This window comes from Sinocyclocheilus grahami, unplaced genomic scaffold (genome assembly GCF_001515645.1).
Source record: "Sinocyclocheilus grahami isolate Dianchi unplaced genomic scaffold, SAMN03320097.WGS_v1.1 scaffold17.1, whole genome shotgun sequence".
Lineage (NCBI taxonomy): Eukaryota > Metazoa > Chordata > Actinopteri > Cypriniformes > Cyprinidae > Sinocyclocheilus > Sinocyclocheilus grahami.
Genome location: NW_015505196.1, coordinates 2,348,407 through 2,369,335, shown reverse-complemented (window position 1 = coordinate 2,369,335; position 20,929 = coordinate 2,348,407).

The following is a 20,929-nucleotide window of genomic DNA, read 5'->3' as shown; positions in this document are numbered from 1 at the left end:
GACGAGCTCATGTCCGAAAGTGGAACCATTAGTCAAGCTTGGAAAATGCGAATGTTATTAGCAACATCTGATTGTGCACTTTAATTTTTGAGAATGTGTATGTTCTGAGAAAAAAAAAAAAAAAACTTAGGTTAACAGCCGACCCTATGATGCAATAGCAGCAAATGAAAAAGAAATCAAAGTTTTTACGAGCAATAAAAGATAAGGCTTTGATGTATTCCTTTTCATCTGCTTACATTGTTCACTACCTGTCAATGCGTTTTACTGTGATCGTGTTTGTTCAGGGATATTTTAGCTGTTTCACACTTTTTCTGCACCTTAATTTGGGATGGGAATGGGATCCCGTCTGATTGTGTTTGCCACGGCCCACCTAGTACGCAGTCCGTCAAAACACGGGTGGCCCAGTGCCAGTCTAAACACCCTGTTCAACTCACTGTGGGGGGAAGCTCATTCCAAACGATGTCTTTTTTATCATAAAAGCAGCAGGATGCCACAACAACTCACGGCAAACCTTTGCTTCTCGCCGGGAGAGTGTGTGATTTGATGCAGCCTAAATAAGAAGAAACAGGAGCCAGTAAATTAGAAAAAATATATCACGTTACCCCACCAACAACCTCAGTCACCGGAAAGGTTCCAGGCCATATAAAGTTTGTCAGCGGCGCTCATACGTTTGCGGGGTGTTGGGGCATGTGTGATTATATTTGCTCTGTGCTCTATCATTAAAGGGGGAGAGTGGGCTGCATCAATGTCTGTCTGGAGAGATGAAATTGCAGAAGGGATGCATTGCGCCTGTGCTAACATCATTAGAGCAGTCATTTACACGAAATTTCATTCAAATTTCATTAAGAGCGAAAGCTCACTCTCGAGAAATGTCTGTAACGCTGGTGACACAGACAGATGCTCCGACCCCAGATGCATAAAGGGTACAATTAACTCAGCCCTTTTTATCAGCAGGGTTAGTCAAATTAATCACAAATAACCATTTTATTTATTTATACAAATGTCTGAAGCTTTGCACAGATATACACAATTTGGCTTTATAAACCAACACAGTATATTGCCTGTTTATTACAGAGCTCTCTGAACTATTTAACTGCGATTGGCTTTGCATTTAATCCCCCTACTGGGATTTATTTTGCGATAATGACCAGATGATTGTGCATTATCCCTTACATATTGTTCACCTAGGGACCCATTCACGCAGAATGTTTTCTCGAATTTGTTTTGTTATCTTTTTTAATTGTTTGTCCTTGAGCCAGCTTGACGTCTTTTGTCTCGAACCATGTTTTTAGACAAAAAAAAAAAAAAGGTAACCTATGTAGTTCATTAAACAATAACAATAGTCATCTCACCACATCTGCTCTCTAGCCAAGATATAATAATAATAATAATAATAATAATCCACACTAGATCTAGTGCAAGGTGTATTTACATTTTTTAATTTTGCATAAATTTTTATAACTGTAGAGTAACAACTGTAATTTTTCTGATGTAGAAGGTTTAAATTTATATTCAAGCATTATAATGAAAAACTTAACAAATCTGTTAAAAGGAAATTTATTTGCAATTAAAAGTTAAAGTTCTAACTTTGCAACAATCGTTAGGAGGCAAATCAATGGGCTGATTCAAACTCATCTATCCTAATTCTACAATCAAGCACTGCTTTTAGCCACTTATTAAGACAACCTCCTACTGCTAATTTATTTAGATATATGATGTTTGAGGAAATTAGATGCATGTGGGGGGTGTAGTTGTGATGTTAAAAATCTAATATTTGTTAGTGTATGGGAAATAATGTTATTAGTTGGGTGCGCTGGAAAAGCAATAAAATAAGATTGAAGGAAGAACAATTACAATGCATTACAAGTTGCCATCATCAATGACGTCATATTTGTAAGTGTGCCAAAATGTCAGGAACATAAAAATACTCTCAGAAAAAAAACAATTTCATATAATGCAATTGTAAAACTTGAATAGCATTAAATTATTACCAAATAAGTTATCAAATGTTGTTGTTATTATTATTATTATTATTTTATACGAATGCTATCAACAATGTATTTTGTCATTTTAAAAACAACAAAAAAATCTGTCATAGATTTTATCACTTTATCGCTCATATTTTTTTTATCACTGTTTTTACAATGTCCCACCTGAGAAGGAAAAAAAAAACACTGGAGACACAAAAAACATTTGGAGAGATCTGAGTACAGTGAGAAAAGCTCTTATACATGATTGATGTTTGAGGAAATTAGATGCATGTGGGGGGTGTAGTTGTGATGTTAAAAATCTAATATTTGTTAGTGTATGGGAAATAATGTTATTAGTTGGGTGCGCTGGAAAAGCAATAAAATAAGATTGAAGGAAGAACAATTACAATGCATTACAAGTTGCCATCATCAATGACGTCATATTTGTAAGTGTGCCAAAATGTCAGGAACATAAAAATACTCTCAGAAAAAAAACAATTTCATATAATGCAATTGTAAAACTTGAATAGCATTAAATTATTACCAAATAAGTTATCAAATGTTGTTGTTATTATTATTATTATTTTATACGAATGCTATCAACAATGTATTTTGTCATTTTAAAAACAACAAAAAAATCTGTCATAGATTTTATCACTTTATCGCTCATATTTTTTTATCACTGTTTTTACAATGTCCCACCTGAGAAGGAAAAAAAAAACACTGGAGACACAAAAAACATTTGGAGAGATCTGAGTACAGTGAGAAAAGCTCTTATACATGATTGCTCTTAAGACTGATTGCAATGCTGAGTAAAGAGTTATTTGGAAAAAGACGTAAAAAATACTCACAGTTTGTGGGTAAAAAAACAATCTGTTCCCTCCCCAGCACCATTTGATGATTGCTAAACCTTTAAGAACACATCAGTCAAAAACTAAAGTAAAAGTTTAGAAAAAAGAAACTTAATTTTGGATTGTGTACTGTGTTCGGTCTGCCAGTCAGAGGAATAAATATGTGTAAGACTTTCTTGCAATAGTTTTGGGGCGGCATTTCACATGATTTATTCAGATAGTATATTACTCTGTTAATTATTGATATCTCAATTAGAAGAAAGTTGGGAGACATGGTTATGGCATACCTACTTTACTGGCGTCTAAGTGCCGCAGTGTCTCTAATGAGGGGGGAGTCTCGGTCTGTGATGACCATAATGCTGATTTAGCTCCACTAATCTAGTCATGTTTTGTTTTTCTCCTATTATTTTCGCTATTAAATAGTTGTAATTGTGACTCAACAGTGATCTAAATGTATGCCACTACAGTGCACTTACTAGCTTGGGTTTATCTTGTAGTAATTGCTACAGAAAAAAAAACAATAAATAAATAAATATATTTTATACACACACACACACACACACCACTGTAATTCACTGTGATAGAAATTGCTAAAGATCATGTTAATATACTGGTAGTTGACAATATACGGTATATTAACTTTTCAACCATTTTTTTTGTGTTAAAATGTACATAAGGCTAAGTTAATATTTTAGTGTTTCAATGTTTTGATTCACTTTCTGTCTTTACTAGATAATTTTAAATGGTTCTGTGATGTGAAAAATAAATTTTTAATCTACAAATATTCCACATAGTCTTGCAATTTATACGAGGTCACAAAAGCTGCATGAATAATGAACAAGTTAAATAAAATAGACAGCAAAATACTTCTTAAAACTGTTTTAATAATTTGAATAATGCAGCAATATTGTAAAATTATCTAGAAATTGATCTAGAATATATATATATATATATATATATATATATATATATATATATATATAAATATTTTTATAATATAGATAAATCAGCTGGGGGGGTTTTATTAAAAAAGTCTTGCAACATTTTGATAACAGATTATTTATTTATTATTAGTATTATTATTATTAAATAAAGTTAAAGTAACACATTAATGTAAATTAAAGTAACAAGAAAAGAAAAGGGAAAAAAAGAAAAAAAGAAACTTTTAAACTGCAAGTTTATATATTTTGATTGAAATAAATTAAATTCACTGAAGGTTTCTCAAAGTAGCTAATGTCTCAAGACTAACTGACCTCCAAAGAAGAATTTTGATGAAAGATGCCCAAAGGAGCTTGATTTTCTGCTCCAAGCCTCTCTGTGTTAATTATATTACAAAAGTTGAGGTAACTTTTATCGAGACAATAATTATTATATTATAATAATATATATATATATAATTATATAGCAAGTACAATAAGATGCATAGTCTGTAAGAGACAAAGAACTGTGTTTTTACACATCCTACACATCTGAATCAGAAAAACTAAATTATTTTACACAAAAGTATAGAGGTTAATTGTCCAAATTATTGTGAAAGAGTTACACAGTAGCATGTCGGTCCTGCATCTCTTTCACGTGCAAGTGACTGACAGAGATTGAGTGTGGAAGTTTTTCTCCGAATGCGGATGGGCCTCCATCAATTATGTATGCCAAATTAAGCACAGAGGCATGGTTACTCAAAGAAAGGTCAAAGTAAGCCAATAATGATTTTTTAATGACATTTTGAAAGGATCCCATTTTCATTCCTCTCAGGCGTTGTTGCTGAGACGACATGTAATAACAAATCAGGCTCTCAGCAATACAATACAACACAGATGAGTCATTTGTTTCATAGTCAACTTATATAAGCGGTTCATCTCAAGAGGTCAAAGGCTAAACAAGTAAAAGAGCAAAGAACCAACCGTGGAATAGCATGACAACAAGAAACTACTAATAGAAGTCTCCAAAGCATATACAAATTGCATTTCTTGCATAACATAAAGTCACATTGCCTAAGCAGATGTGACTAAAGGTAATAGCTGAATGTGGTCTCCTTAACCCAAGGCTGTTAATGGATAAGCACTATTAAGAACACAAAGAGACCATTCATAGAGGCAAAAGTGTTACGATAATACAGAGTCCCTTTGTAACACACACCAAACACACACAATCGCACAAAAGGAGGACAGCGGTACAGTTCACCCAAACCCATGTAATTGAAGGTGACACGGCATTTGTCCAATCAACAGCTTGTGCCTTAATCAGGTCGACCTATTAAAGGGTTCACTAACCTAAGCGTTACATGGGATTATCACACGCAGTTGGTCTAATGCACGGAAAGTGAGGTGTTTATTATATATTTATTTTACTGATAGACAGGATGAAGGAGTGAAGAGAAGGCTGGCTTTAAGCGCTTACAGAGTCAGTCACGCTGGGAATCTAGCACCAGTCAGGCAGAAACACTCCAGATGTCACCATCACTTGCCGGTGTGTGTGTGTCTGTGTTTATGTGCATGAATGCATAAATGTGTGTCACTAAGTGTATTATTGTGTTTTAGAGTGTATGAATGTGAGCTTGTGTGTAGGGGAGAAAGAGTGAGAAAGCATGTTTGGGACAGAAAAAGGAGGATGTTCTTGTTTCTTGCAAAGTATTAGCAGTTTTTTTGTTTGTTCCTGAGAGAATCCATACTTAGAAAGTGTGCTTTCTCACACAGCTGACCCCTGACAGACAATCCATCGAAGCCTGCCGCAAATGCACAATCACTCCCGACTCGAAGCATTACAGATGGCTTCACTGATACAGCATATTTCAGGTGTTTCAAGAGACTGAGAGCAACAGCTGCAAGGTATTATCATGAAACGGTTCACTGTAACTTCTCAAAAAAGAAACATCAAGTCCCCATTGCAAAAGCTTGCATCAGGCACACTATGATCAATTATTTTGTTTGACATGCTAGTTATTCAGTTCTTAGTAATGATGTTGAATCCCTAACAGTTACTAGACAAGTACATTTTTAAAGATGCTGATATCCAGAAAAAAAATTTCATTTTGTCAATTCTTTTATATTAATTGTGCATGTACATAAGTAAAAAAATGGGTCCCACTTTATATTAAGTGGCCTTTACTACTATATTCTTATATAAAAAAAAGAAGTACAATGTACTTATTGTGTTCATATTGTAGTGAAAAACACTTTTGCTGCTATTGAGGTGGGATACGGGTAAGGTTAGGGATAGGTTTGTATTCAGTTCTTAGTAATGATGTTGAATCCCTAACAGTTACTAGACAAGTAAATTTTTAAAGATGCTGATATCCAGAAAAAAAAATTAATTTTGTCAATTCTTTTATATTAATTGTGCATGTACATAAGTAAAAAAATGGGTCCCACTTTATATTAAGTGGCCTTTACTACTATATTCTTATATAAAAAAAAGAAGTACAATGTACTTATTGTGTTCATATTGTAGTGAAAAACACTTTTGCTGCTATTGAGGTGGGATACGGGTAAGGTTAGGGATAGGTTTGGTGGTATGGGTAGGTTTTAGGATGGGTCAACAGTGTAATTATAAATGTAATTACAGAAATTAATTACAGATGTAATTACATGCAGGTATTTTTTCAAAGATATAAGTATAATGTAAAAACATGTATGTACATAATAAGTGAATTGTAACAAATGATTAATTTAAAAGTACATAGTAGTTTAGGCCACTTATATAATATAAAATATAATATTAATATAAAGTGGGATATTTTACCAAAATATTTCTACTTTATTATTGACACATCAGAAATTTTACAAAAATGAATGACTTTGTTAAAAATTAAAAAGAAATTGACCTTTTACATTACCTAAACACTACCTTCCTATTATACATTCTTATTCATTTTAACCTAAAATCTTCACGTTGAGGTTGTTTTTTTAATTCACTATTTTATTATTATTATTATCATCATCATCATCATGTTTGTTAACGAAATGTGCATAATACTTAATTTAACAATGTTCACAGTTCTATGATGGTTAATGGTAAAAGTTTTTGTGTGTGTGTCATTATTATTTAAAATGTATTTATTTACTTTATTTGTACATATTGATTTAATAAATGATTAGCTTTTCATCAGCTCCCTGCACTTCCATTTCAAACACCAAGTTTAGCAAACCCCAGTTTGAGAAACACTGTTATTTATTATCACCATATTAATCATTCAAGCCAAGTGTCTTTCTTTCTTATTTATTTATTTATGTACTTATTTACTTACTGAAATAATAATGTAAGTTGTGTTATTTGTTACCAAAAACTGTCATTATTATAATTATTATAATTATTATTATTATTATTATTACTACTACTACTACTAAAAGTAATATTTTTAGTCAACAAAATCGTGTACTCATGAAATCTTTCTCATTTCAAGTTTTGATTTCAACAAAGGTGAACTGGATGGCAATGTTTCATAAGACTGATGAGAGTGGAAAATCGAAAGTCTATTAAGAGTTCATTCAGTGACTAATGTGCTTGAGCAAATTCATCTTTCGCATTCACAATAGTAGCCTGCCATCTCGTCACCAACATGAAGTGCCAAAAATCTGACCTTGTGGTTTGAAAGGAAACAAAAGGGTGATGTCCGACTAAGCCCACAAACTCCATGGCAAACAATGAGTGAGAACACTGCATTATTTGGTTTGTGGTAATAAATGTATGTTACAACAATCCATTTCAAAATAGCACTGCATTATTGATATGGACTGAGTGAGCCCTCCAGCGTCAGAGAAATAAACGTCTCATCTAAATTCACTGGCCTCACTGCTATAATGCAAACACACACACAAGGTTATATCCCAGGGCTTCAGCCACTGACTTCACCTCAATGTATTTATTTTTATTTTTTCTTCTTATATGATATACATCACATTTTCCCTCTATTCATTTAATCGGAGAGTGGAGAATTGATGACTGAACACTTGTGTTGAATTCTAAAGCACTGGAACAAATGTGTTCATGAGTTGTTGGCATCTCAGTCTATTATGTGAGGAACCGTATTGAATAAAAGTGTTTGTTTTTTTTCTTGGCAAGTAAGCATGCTGCAAGTGTGCCATTTAAAAAGGCGCCAATAGGGGATGATACAACTATACTGTAGGCCGTTTACTAAAAGTCCTCAATGCAAAAAGCATCAAGAACATCAGCACTCTCGTGTAGTCAGGCACTACTGATTCGACCACAATTTCTGCAAATGCCAAAGGCTATTTAAACAGCTTAGTCTATTATATAAAGTCAGTGAAAAAGAGTACCTGAGCACAAGTTCTGTGTTGAGGTATGTGCATGGGTGTGACTGCAGGACAAGATAATAGGTTTTTATAAAGAACAATACAAAAAAACAATGGTCAGAGCACCACTTGAGTCATTGTGCCTTTGCTCATGTTCTAATAGTTATAATACAAGAAATGGAAAAATAGAAAGGAATTAAATTACCTCATTGCATGTGCCATGAAAATCAAAGGTGCCGCCTGTATGATCTTTAAAAATCCTTGCTAAATGCTTGCTTCAAATCTACAGACAGACAGAAATTTAGAAAGATGAACATATCATATCACAGCATAAGAAGATAAAAAAATAAAAATAATATTTAACAGAGATGCCACCTACCACTTAACACACTAATTAAAAAAAGGGTGGGGTTCTTTTAGTTTATTAAGGTAAATAAATCAAGACACTGGCAATTGTATGCAAACATTTTGGGTTTGCTGGCAGTGAGTCAGAAAGTATGGCTGTTCATGAGTTGTTGGCATCTCAGTCTATTATGTGAGGAACCGTATTGAATAAAAGTGTTTTTTTTTTCTTGGCAAGTAAGCATGCTGCAAGTGTGCCATTTAAAAAGGCGCCAATAGGGGATGATACAACTATACTGTAGGCCGTTTACTAAAAGTCCTCAATGCAAAAAGCATCAAGAACATCAGCACTCTCGTGTAGTCAGGCACTACTGATTCGACCACAATTTCTACAAATGCCAAAGGCTATTTAAACAGCTTAGTCTATTATATAAAGTCAGTGAAAAAGAGTACCTGAGCACAAGTTCTGTGTTGAGGTATGTGCATGGGTGTGACTGCAGGACAAGATAATAGGTTTTTATAAAGAACAATACAAAAAAACAATGGTCAGAGCACCACTTGAGTCATTGTGCCTTTGCTCATGTTCTAATAGTCATAATACAAGAAATGGAAAAATAGAAAGGAATTAAATTACCTCATTGCATGTGCCATGAAAATCAAAGGTGCCACCTGTATGATCTTTAAAAATCCTTGCTAAATGCTTGCTTCAAATCTACAGACAGACAGAAATTTAGAAAGATGAACATATCATATCACAGCATAAGAAGATAAAAAAATAAAAATAACAGAGATGCCACCTACCACTTAACACACTGATTAAAAAAAGGGTGGGGTTCTTTTAGTTTATTAAGGTAAATAAATCAAGACACTGGCAATTGTATGCAAACATTTTGGGTTTGCTGGCAGTGAGTCAGAAAGTATGGTGGGGCTGCATTTGAGGGTAGCTGACTCACTGAGTGATTATTGCCATAATTAATGTGACACTGGTCGGGTCAGCCGGCACCCCTCATCCACTGTCAGAGCAGATGAGGCGAGGGGTGGATGACACGGTTTAACCTCGCTTGTTCAGGTCTCCTCAGGCAAGCACTATCCTCCCTATGAGGAAAAAAAAATTAACTTAAATGATTTTAGCAAATGGCTGCAATATAACAAAGAGTGAAAAATTTAAGGGGGTCTGAATACTTTCCGTACCCACTGTATATATATATATATATTTTACTAGTGGGTGCAGGACACTATAGTTTAGTTATGTAAGTGAGGAGCAAAATAAAGTGAACTGACATACCCAAAAATTCTTCATACAATGGACGACCAGTAAAATTTGGGATCAAAAAAATATTCAGACACTTTGACCTGACCATGTTTTGCTTAAGTGTTTTTTATCTAATTGCTAATGTAAACTTTTTACACCACAGATTATACAAATTTAAGCATTGATTGGTAACTGGTTGACCTAAATTGGTAATATCCAATTGTGTACTTAAATTTAAAAGCTGACAGCTAGTCAACCTAATTCATTACATACCTTTCTATCAAAGTTATCTGACATTATCAGGATGAATTTGTTCTGACACAGTTTAACTCTGAGTTCTTGTCCTATTTTATTACCATTTTCTAAACTATAGTGAATAAACTGTGGTATAATGTGAGAAATGTTGAAGGTGTCTGAATACATTTTTGTTTGACGGTATGTATTTACGTATTTGTGTATTTAAGTGTTTATTTATTTAAAGTAGTTATAACATTATCATTATATCAGTTAATAGCCATAAAATGAAAATAGCTCATTGGAGATGGCCAAATTTCAAAAACAGTGTATCCTTAATGTAAAAAGTTAAATGCCCCTCACAATGAATGGACAATCAAAACAAGATAATAGTAATAAAATCAGTCAAAAGAAAGTTCTTGTTGATATCACATATACAGTCATTCATGAAATGCCTCGGGCAAAAGTTTGTGGCAATTTTCTATGTAGAGAAGCTCTCAGCAATAATTGCTTTAACATTTGTTCCAGGTCAAGTAGTTAAGTGAGTAATGATGTGTCAAAGCTGTGTAGTAATGCCATCAATAAAGCAATTACCACTTAGCCAGAGATTATTATGAGACAAAAGCGCATTATCTTCTGCCCAAAAATATAATAACAAAGAAGTCAGGTCATAAGACATATTGTATTTATTTTTTATGTTTTGGACTGGACCAAGTAAATACAGTTGCCAATGGTATATGAGATCATTTCCACAGTAAGAGAAATTAAGGGCATGCAAATAACACAAATTCCTAATTTGACCTTGAAACCTTGAAATTGGGAAACAGTGTCGACTGCAACACAATGAGGACACCACTTAAGTGCTACCTCACTTCTGTCATGCATGACTTTAGTTTGCTTCCAGCTGCTTAACCGTCTACGCCAACATGTTCTTTATTGGCGTGACAGAATAAGTCCAGGCGCTTTGCATGTTCACGAACAGGAGAATTTTCCCCTGACTTTTCAAGATGTGCTTAATTAACTGACACTGGCTACAGAGACCTGACAACGTAAGTAAGACCTGGACATAACTGCTGATGACACCTATACTTCAATTTTATTAGCAGCTGCCTTTGCTAACTTCCCTTTTCATTTGCTCCTTTTCTGAACCCACACTTTGACCTTCAAGAGGTTGGAGATCATTAACAATGAGAATATGAAAATTAAATCCAGCTGGGAGAACAGCCTCACATAGTGCAGGTGGTGTGAATTGAGCATATACTGCATAGTCATTTCAAATTATATATATATATATATATATATATATATATATATATATATATATATAATTACTATTTTTTTCCCCTTAAGATAAGAGAGGCCTCATAGGGCTACTTGATCGACCACAACAGAGGGCATAAGCAGCAGGGAGTTGAGATAATTGAGTCAGAATTGGTTTCCCATGACAATGAAACTTTGTTCCTTACAATTAGGGTTTGGCTGTGACTTGGAACAGCATTTCATGTACATTCTTAAAAGAAAGGCGACTTTCTTTTGGTCTCAGGCCACTACTTAGTTATTAACTGAAGGTTGTGCTTTACTACATCAAGATTTGAGAATTTCTACTATGAAGTACGCTAGGGGTTTAAATGCCTCGGAGCTTCAGGGCGATGCTGTAATTGTAGTTTTCTGTCATTTAGGTGACATTCTTCAATGTGACTGCCAATTTTCCTTTTAAATAGGTTGAATCCATGCATTGAATTGTACATGCAGTCATGACATATATATAAAAAAGCATTTTAAAAAAGCATCAAAGAGCAGAGAGACATAACATCTTTTATGCGTCCCTGTGTTCAACTTTCTGTTACCCTACTAGCTTCTTGGCTCAAAGCTATAAGTCTGACTATCAAGCACCATCTCGAGACAGCTGTTGACGTAAGCACTCTATACTTCTGAGACTTCACACTCCTCCATATTTGCCTTCCTTCTTTTTATCCACCACATTATTAAAACAATAGCACAGGAAAACAGCCTAGATGCTCATTTAGAGAATCGGGCATGATTTATTGTCTCACAAACAAAAGTCTTCTTGTTTTGAGTAATAAACGGCACATTGCACACAACATTAAATTTTTATTGTGTGCCAATTGCTTAAATGTAAGGCGAAATGAGCCAACCTAAATATGATTTTTAAACCATCTAGCCAGAATAGTTGAGCCAAGTTAAATAAGCCTTAAAAAGCAAGTAGGTAGGAACTCATACTTATTACTTGGTGTCATTATCTCAGAAGCAGATAAAAGGGAGCTATATTTCATTTTTATACAGATGAATGTTGACAATTAAACGTTTCACAGGGGGGTGTCTATCTGCGAGCACTAAATCAACCTCCAAGCATGGAAAATATGAGGAAATAGGTATTCATGCTGAAGTATGTTTAAATTACTACTATATGTATGTGGGTTTCTTTGACTTGTGAACTAGCCAGCAGGCTTGCAGGACCTGAATTAAATATATAGTATCATATTATTTTACTGTAAAATGTGGTCTGTACCTACACAGCAATTTTTCAGTTAGACTGGTCTTGGATTATAATATTCGAATTCAAATTTATTACAAGGATGACAATAAAGATTATGATCGTAATAAAAATATAATTACAGTACATATCCAAATACATTGTGTTGTTAATATGGACCCCACAGACATTAAAGTATATTATTTAATATAATTGCAAACAACATTCATGCAGTCCAAACTCATAGGAAAGAGGAACATGATCAAAACTATGATATGTGAACAGAAGATCCTGTCGATAAAATTAGTATTTGCCTGTATTTACAAAAGATTGTGGTGATGAGAAACTGACAATTAAAGTTATTGGTCCCTTAAATGTAACTAGCATTTCATTTATTTATCCTATTAATCCATTTACACTGAAAACATTTTTTAATTCTTCCGTAGCACCCCCATAGACAGAATTGGACCAAATTTAGCGACTGTTCTCTGTGCAATTCATTGGTTTATATCTTTCAAAGGATTTGGTAAAATAAAATGTCTGGAGGGTCTCTAGATTATAGACACCAAATTCAAGTCAAGTCGATTTATTTTCATAACACTTTTCACAATACACATTGTTTCAAAGCAGCTTTACAGAGTTTCAAATTCCATGTGCATCAAATAAATGGTCATGGGACAAGTTCAAAAAGTATGTTTATCTTATTGGTGAAAATGTTTTTAAATGGAAAAGGAAAACCATATGACCACTGGAGTCAGAAAAACTTGGCATTAGTCACCTCCTTGAGGGAACAGGATCTTATAAGCCCATATCTCCTGTTGCTGTCAATAATACTCCTGTCACAACCAATTCAGTCAAAATGCACACAATACCATGATCCATAACGTACATTGAGCAGTATGGGATGAACATGAACGCTTCTGCTATTTATAGAATCCTTAAAAAAGAGAGCTTTGTTTCAGTGATTCATATATGAACAGATAAATAACATTGATAAATAACATCTAAAGAAATGAAGAGGTAAGAACAAGTCAATGAAAGAATGAAGCATAAAAAAGAAGGGGTGTAAAAAAGGTTAGAAATACGTAAGAGCATTAAATGCCTTGCAAGCTGCTGCTGCTGATCAGTTGCTAGGGTGAAAATATGAAATAAGAGGCAGAAGGAGTGACGCTGTTGATTGGCTGTTAGAGAGGTCGGGCGGCGGGTACCACCAGAGCGCAAAGAGAGGGAGGGAAAAAAAAAACTCCAAAAAAAATCCTTGATCGAGACAGTCCCTGGTGTCACCCTAAAAAACCTCTCTCTGCCTTACACAGTATTTATTAAAGGCCATACTCATCTATGTTATTCTGTATGTCAGAGCAAAGCAGCAAATCTCTCAGCACTAACAAGTGAGCTCCAAACTCCCAGCTATTACAGCTAATTACAGTCTAATGACTGAAGTTGCTCGAGACCTCTCTTTTGTTGTTTCCTGACATTAACCAAACAGTAGGTTATACTTAGAATATGTTCCCCTGACCCAGTGTCCCTCCTTTTCTGTAATTCGACAAACATGCAATTAGTTTAATACAATTTGGTAACACTTTATTTTACAGTGTCCATCTCACGTTACAAGTACATACTTTAATAGTAACGGTAAATTATGCATAATTACATGCCTAAACCCTAAACTTTGTAGTAAGTACATGTTAATCAATATTACTCAGTACTTGTATGTGTAATTTACATTGCAACACGGACACCTTAAAATAAAGTGTGTAACAACAGATTTTTTAAGAAGTCCTCATTAATTAATATCACATCTGACATCTGCACATGTTGCAGCATTGTCAGACCTCCTTAGCAGGGGTCCAATCAGACTTGCTTTGATAAAAAGAGAAAAAAGAGCAAAGAAAAAAAATGCTATTGAAATTCAAGATCCAAAGGCTTGGCTGAGACACAAACATTTAGGAGTGTGTGTATGTGTGGTCGACAAGAAAAAATATGTAGTAATAAGAAAGACTTCAGAGGAGTCGCCTTGACTTCAGGCGGTATTTATTCTTGATAAGCTAAATGAATCTCTCTCCGTCATTAAACTAGAATCCACAGCATGAGGACTTCTAGAATTACAGTCAAAATTTGTGCGGTGACAATCCCATGTGTGTACTTGTGAGTCACACAAGTCTCTTTTTCTCCATACATCATGGTAATGTGAACTTGTGACACTGCCTGTGATAGACCTGTTGTGTGCCAAGCCTGAGTACACAATTACCACTGATTTGCTCATCTAGAAAAGCAAACTCAATCAAAAATAATGACTCTCTGCTCTGCAGGTATTTGCATAATAATAATATCGCTACCTTAAAGGAGTCGCCAAATAAACTATTTTTCCTCTTCTCCCCGACAATGAAGTGGAGGAAATTGATTTTCACTTTTCCACATCCGTGTGCTGCCGCAGCAAACCTATTTCAAGCTTTGCATTACTGGCAGCAAGCATAAGGCAAAAAAAGGCTAATATAAATAACTGAACAAATAACTCCATAACAATGCATAATTAAAAAAGACAATAGTAAATCTATGGATGTTTCACAACGCTGGACCAGACGCTGGGAAGAAAATGAACTTGCCAAGCACCATATGGCAAGTAAATAAACAGAGAAGTTACTCATATTTATATTATATTTAATGCAATGAATATATATTGAAGAAATATGCCTAAGAAATATTTATGCCAAATATGTTCTCTCAATTCAGGTGAGGAAAAACTTAATTCCATTCGAAACCCTTGCTGGATATCTCTCTGGAAGCTCACGTGTGTATTCCTGTACTGCACATACTTTTCTACAGTCGTAGGACAGCAGGAAACAGCGATGGGACACAGGGAAAATGACAGAACATGGGGCTGGGCATAATGCAGGAGCATGGTAGTGAAAAATGTATTCATGAGTGGCTGGCAGCATGTGTGTGTGTGTGTGTGTGTCGCATGACCGGGTGCTCTCACGTAGAGGCCCGACCCAGCCTGCAGTAGTGATGGATGAGATGGCCACAGAATTGGACAGGTAATACAGCACTGTGGGAAACAGATAAATAAATACATAGGGGACCAGCTATATAAACGAAAGGACTACAGATAAACTCCTGCAATTGCCTGAAGAGGAAATGCATGTATTCAATGGTAGGGGAGCACTTAGTACACATATTAAGAGATCACCTCTGTCATTACTGGTCCCACACAGCGGAAGAGACCGAGTTAGAATCAAAAGAACTAAAGGGGGGGAAAAATATAGGACTGTGTGCACAACAATTTCAAAGCACTCTCTTTTGATTTAGACAGCATAGTACAGCAGTGCTGAACATGTCGAGGACATTATTCAGTATTTGATGTGACCTGCAAGGCAGTTGTAAATAGCAGAGGAGCAGGGTGGACGTCAAAGTGAAAAATCTGTTTTCACAATCTGCTTCAGTAAAATGTTAAATATATATTTCATGAACAAGTCCACGAAATATATTAAATTGCATTGAAAAGAAAAAAAAAAGTAGTTGGCGAACATTAATATATAGCATTATATAAATACAGGGCATGAAATTAACACTCGGCAAGCAAAAAAGAGTAAAAATCAGTGTCGGTGAGTATACAAAGCAATGTGCCATTTTTTTTTTACAATTTTTTATTTTTTTTACAATGCCTGAGAATGTGATATGTTTTAGCACAATTCACAAAGACTCAAATCACAAAGACTGTGCTGTAATTATATATGTGCTTCTTTGCGATCTCTTCACGTGACATGCTCATGGTAACTTCTGTTTGTAATGAGAAATATGTTGAGTATTTTATTTGTACTTTTTTATTAAATGAATAAATATAATTTTATTATATATATATATATATATTTTTTAATATGGCCAGAAAATGTTCAAGTCAAAAAAGGAGGATACAAAGGATACAAAATGTGAGTGTGTTCACAATTTTGTTCAATAATAAATGAATAGAACCGTGGCATAAATATATACTGAAATGCTATGCATCTGCATATCAAGTGTTTGCAAACTATCTGTGCACTAGTTTCATTGTTATGTACCTCAATTCTTCCTTTTTCAAACCCATCTCAAACTCATGTTGGAGGTGCCTTCTTCCCTGTGGCGAGGGCTGTTGGGTGCGTTCTGCTTTTGAACACACTGATGTTCCTCTATTGCTTCCTGTCGTCCTGCCTGGTGAGCATGTGGTTTGTGGACAGTGTTGGTTGACGCTTTTTGTCAGCACCTCTTCCCTCTTTCATTTGTGCAGTGAGCGTGTCGTCCCCTCCCTCGGAGTGTCTTTCCTTTGTCCTGTGTTTTAATGGAAGTGGTAGCCTAGCTTCTTTCTCACACACGCATACGCACACACATATATATCTTCTTTCCGGTGTGTGTGTGCTAAAAGGACATTGAAGGCGGTTCCTGTATAGTTCCTTTTCTGTAGTAGAAATTAGTGAGACGCAAACAAAGACTTAAGAACTGATTTGGGCTTCCTAATATTGTCACCCACTACACAAGTGTCGTACAGGGTTACTTTTTCATCTGGATGGCTTTGTAATTCTTGGAGGGCTTCTGGTGAATTTGTAACACATCTGCATTCCCAGTAGTTTCAGGAACCTCAAGCAGAGGGTTTCTCTGTGTCTACCCCAGAGGCATTCAAATGTTAACAAGATAACGACTTGAAAGGAATGGAAAAACAGTATTTGTGTTTTAGATGTGTGAAGAGCTGTTTTGGGTATGCATATCTGGACCATATGAAATGGCACTGTTTGATGAACAGCTTGAAGACTGGACACAAGTGCTTCGGGTGAGAGTATGCATGATAATGTCCAGAATTTCAAATATAATAGCTTTCATATGCGTGGCGGTTACCACTGCTAATACTACACATTAGGCTGACTAAAAGCCGTCTCTTCAGCCATTCGCCATGATATAAAAGGATTAGGCCTTCGCTAGAAAACTTATTCTATTTAATCACAACAGCACTGCAACAAGGTATATCAGTCAGTTTGCAAGTATTAAAAGTAAGTATTGAGTAATAACAGTGAATATATACAATGCTAGTGTTTTTATTATTATGATTGCAATTAAAATTATATTTATACGTAAGATAACTAGCATGGATACTGGTGGGTCACTGCCTAAAATTTAGTCACAGATCTGTTCTGATATAGGGTCACAAACAACAGGGGGAAAAATTATGATTGTGCAAACAATAAAAAGGCAAATAACCATCAACGCTTGATTATATGGTTAGTTGCCTTTAATTGTATAAAAGAAAACAAGTTGTTTACTATTTAGTCTATGATGATATGCTAACAATTCTGCATATTTTTGGGCCTGTACAAATCATAGCAATATTACAAAATTATAATTTTTAATTCATTAGTAGCAGTAGTAGTAGTAATAATACAATTTCATTAATGTCATTTTTTTGTCACTACATTAAAAGAAGGCATCAAACCATAGAATGTAAAGCTACTGCAAACACTGACAACGATCTGGAACTGTAAAGCAAAAAGTTTATGAAATAGCATTTGTGGCATCGCCAGCATTTGCCTGGCAGTTTGCAGGCTATTTCAGACAGCTGGCAGGAGCTGTGCTCTTAGGGATATTACTCAAAATGTGTTTTTAAAAAGAGTTTCTCAGGCAGGAGAATGAGGACACCATGGGGAGAAAGGCACACCTGCTTTCAGTGCTGCACCATGGGAGTCCAGCGATCGAGAGACTGGGATAATTTAGTTCCTAATGCCAGAGACTGATGTTGAAGGTTTGCTTGCTTAAACCGCACTTACTGCACTTTCAATCCTGTCACCATTCATCTTATACAATGTCTGAGAAAACGCAATCTCAACTCTCTCACAAAGACAGTTGTTGCTGTTTTGCTTTCTGTATGACATCAACATTTAGATGGTTTGTCATGCAGGTTTTGCGATCTTTGTTTGCACTGTAAGATTCTACAGGTCACATCTTATTTACCCTACTGCATGCAATTTTCTTTTTTAACACCCGAAAAGAAAAGAAAAGCAAAGAAAAGAAAAAAGAAAACACCAACACATCTGTAGAAAACAGCTGAAATTATGAAGACTGGCGATTTGTCTAAAGAAGCAGACATTTGTGCCAAGTCTGAAATCTTAAATGTTCAGAAAAAGTTTACAGTATTCAATCAAATCATAGCTGCCATGTTGTCATTGCCATTTTATACTTATGATTGTCTTACCTACAGTATAACATTCAATAATCACTAAAACAAATAAATACTTTATAAATTATATCAAGTACAATTTAACCAAGAACAACAGCTTTCTTCATACCTGTATCAATTATTACTGAAAATAAAAAAGCCATTTGGCTTACAGTTCTGCATAATTTTTTTTTTTTACATTGCAGCATTTTAAATCTGATGGCTCCCCTGGCCTTATGAGACAGAAAACCCTACGCTAGTTATACCCCTCAGAACCTCAGAATATCCAGGTATTGTTTAGGTTATATGGCCTACTGCACATTTGGCATAGTGCATACATGTTGGTTTAACATAAAACTGGAATAGATCCAAAGAAAAGTAATCACATATGCATGCATTAGGTATGATGTGTATATAAGGGTGTGGATGAAAAACATTTTCATCAAATTATGGTAAGAAACTGTACAACACTCTTTGCAGGTTTTGCTGAAAGAGGCTGATAAGAACTATTTGAGATGAATGATAGTAAAGCTAAGTAAAGCTGATCCAACAACAACACAGACCACAGCGGGAGATGTGCTATTTTCCAAGAAAATTTGCTATTTTCCAATATTTGTTTATTCAGAAGAAACAAAGTCATATTTTGATAGTAACCCTTCTGTAATGGATCATGTGACTCCATTGAACATAAAAGGTCACTTGACGAGAATTAGTTCAGAATTTAACTAGACATTAGTGATTAGATGTAGACGCAGATGATTGCATGTCAGTTCAAAACTTGAAAGCAACGTAAGGGTAAAAAACGCACACCAACATCAAGCCAGAATTGCACAAATGGTTGCCACAGTAACGCTCCCATGCTAGGAAGGCACCTGCAAAGCATTACTGTGTTTTTTTTTCACTTATCTGAGAGAATATTCTGACAAATAGTAAATACAAATGTGCTACTCTATTAATCTATTATCCTGCCTGGTGCATAAAATGTACAACAAAATGAAATTCAAGCTTTAATAGACTATAAGGTTGATGCAATGTATGTAATTTAAAAACATCATACCACTTACCAAGGATGTAAGGATCTCTTTGAACCAAACCTACATGATTGACTTCATATTAATGCCCTCAAGCAACTCATGTGAATACTTAAAATCTAGAGCTACTGTAGCTGCTGGAATTCAAAGTCATTCCACAGGCCAGTACAAACCAGATGTAATCGTGAGATGTGTGCAACACCTTCTATTGTCAAATAAACCTTAATACACCACTCACTCCCAGAGCGTTTTTGATTGAACGGCTGTAGTAACGGTAGGCTTACATAATTTATTCTGTTTGTAGCCCCACGCATTTAATATAGCTGACAAATTGCTGGAACTCTTTGTGGTGTGTTTAAATAAGAGTATGCTGGAGGGTTTGGGTGCACTTGTGAATGGGACGGGCATGTTTCATAGTAAGTCGAAATAAAAATAGGTCATGCCTTGACATGCTTGTTGCTATGCTGTACACAAACAGTGGCATTGTGTCATCAGGATGGGAGCATCCCATTGGTCGGAAATTTCAGGAGGGCCCTAACCATGGGTAGCAAACCTTGTTTGGCAAAAGCTTAGTGGAAGAGACAGGGAGGGAATTCCTTTAAAGGAAAAAGAGGGCCTTAGGAAAGAGGGAGGAAGGAAGAGGGATGCTGGGATAGAGGAGCAGAAGGGAGGGAGCTGACCAGGCTAATCCTAACCTGAAGCAAACTGGTGCAAACTGTTGGGAAGCTCAGCTATTCATTAATGGGAGACACAGTGGGGAGGAAGAACAAATGTGTGTGTGTCTGTATTGGTGTTTGAGTTACTGCCAGGAAGGACTGTTCATTTGTCTTCAGAGCAGAACATACAGTAGGGGTGTGAATTCCATTGGAGAGTCGCTTAAATGCCTTAGTGTCAGGGTTTTTGACAAAGGATTTGGGGCCAGAAGGAAAACGATTAGTGTGGAAACACCCCACTCCATCATCTCTAGTCCCAAAGAGTCTGGGTTTAGAATAAAAACCATGCCGTAATCGTATAAGACTATCCAACTGTCATTTCGTAGCACTGAGAAGCTGGTTTTGGAACAGAGTAAGTAGTAAGTCTAAAATTGATGTGGCAAATAACTCAAAATCACTGTGGAAAAGACAACACTTCACAACTGCCATCAACTACAGAACTACGTAGAAAAGCAATGTGGTGGTGAATCTCAAGAAGGAGGAGGGATGAATGCTAAATAAATAAATAAATAAATAGTATTAGTAGTAGTAGAAAATACAGAAATAGTAATTGCCCTACAGTCTGTTATATATATATATATATATATATATATATATATATATATATATATATATATA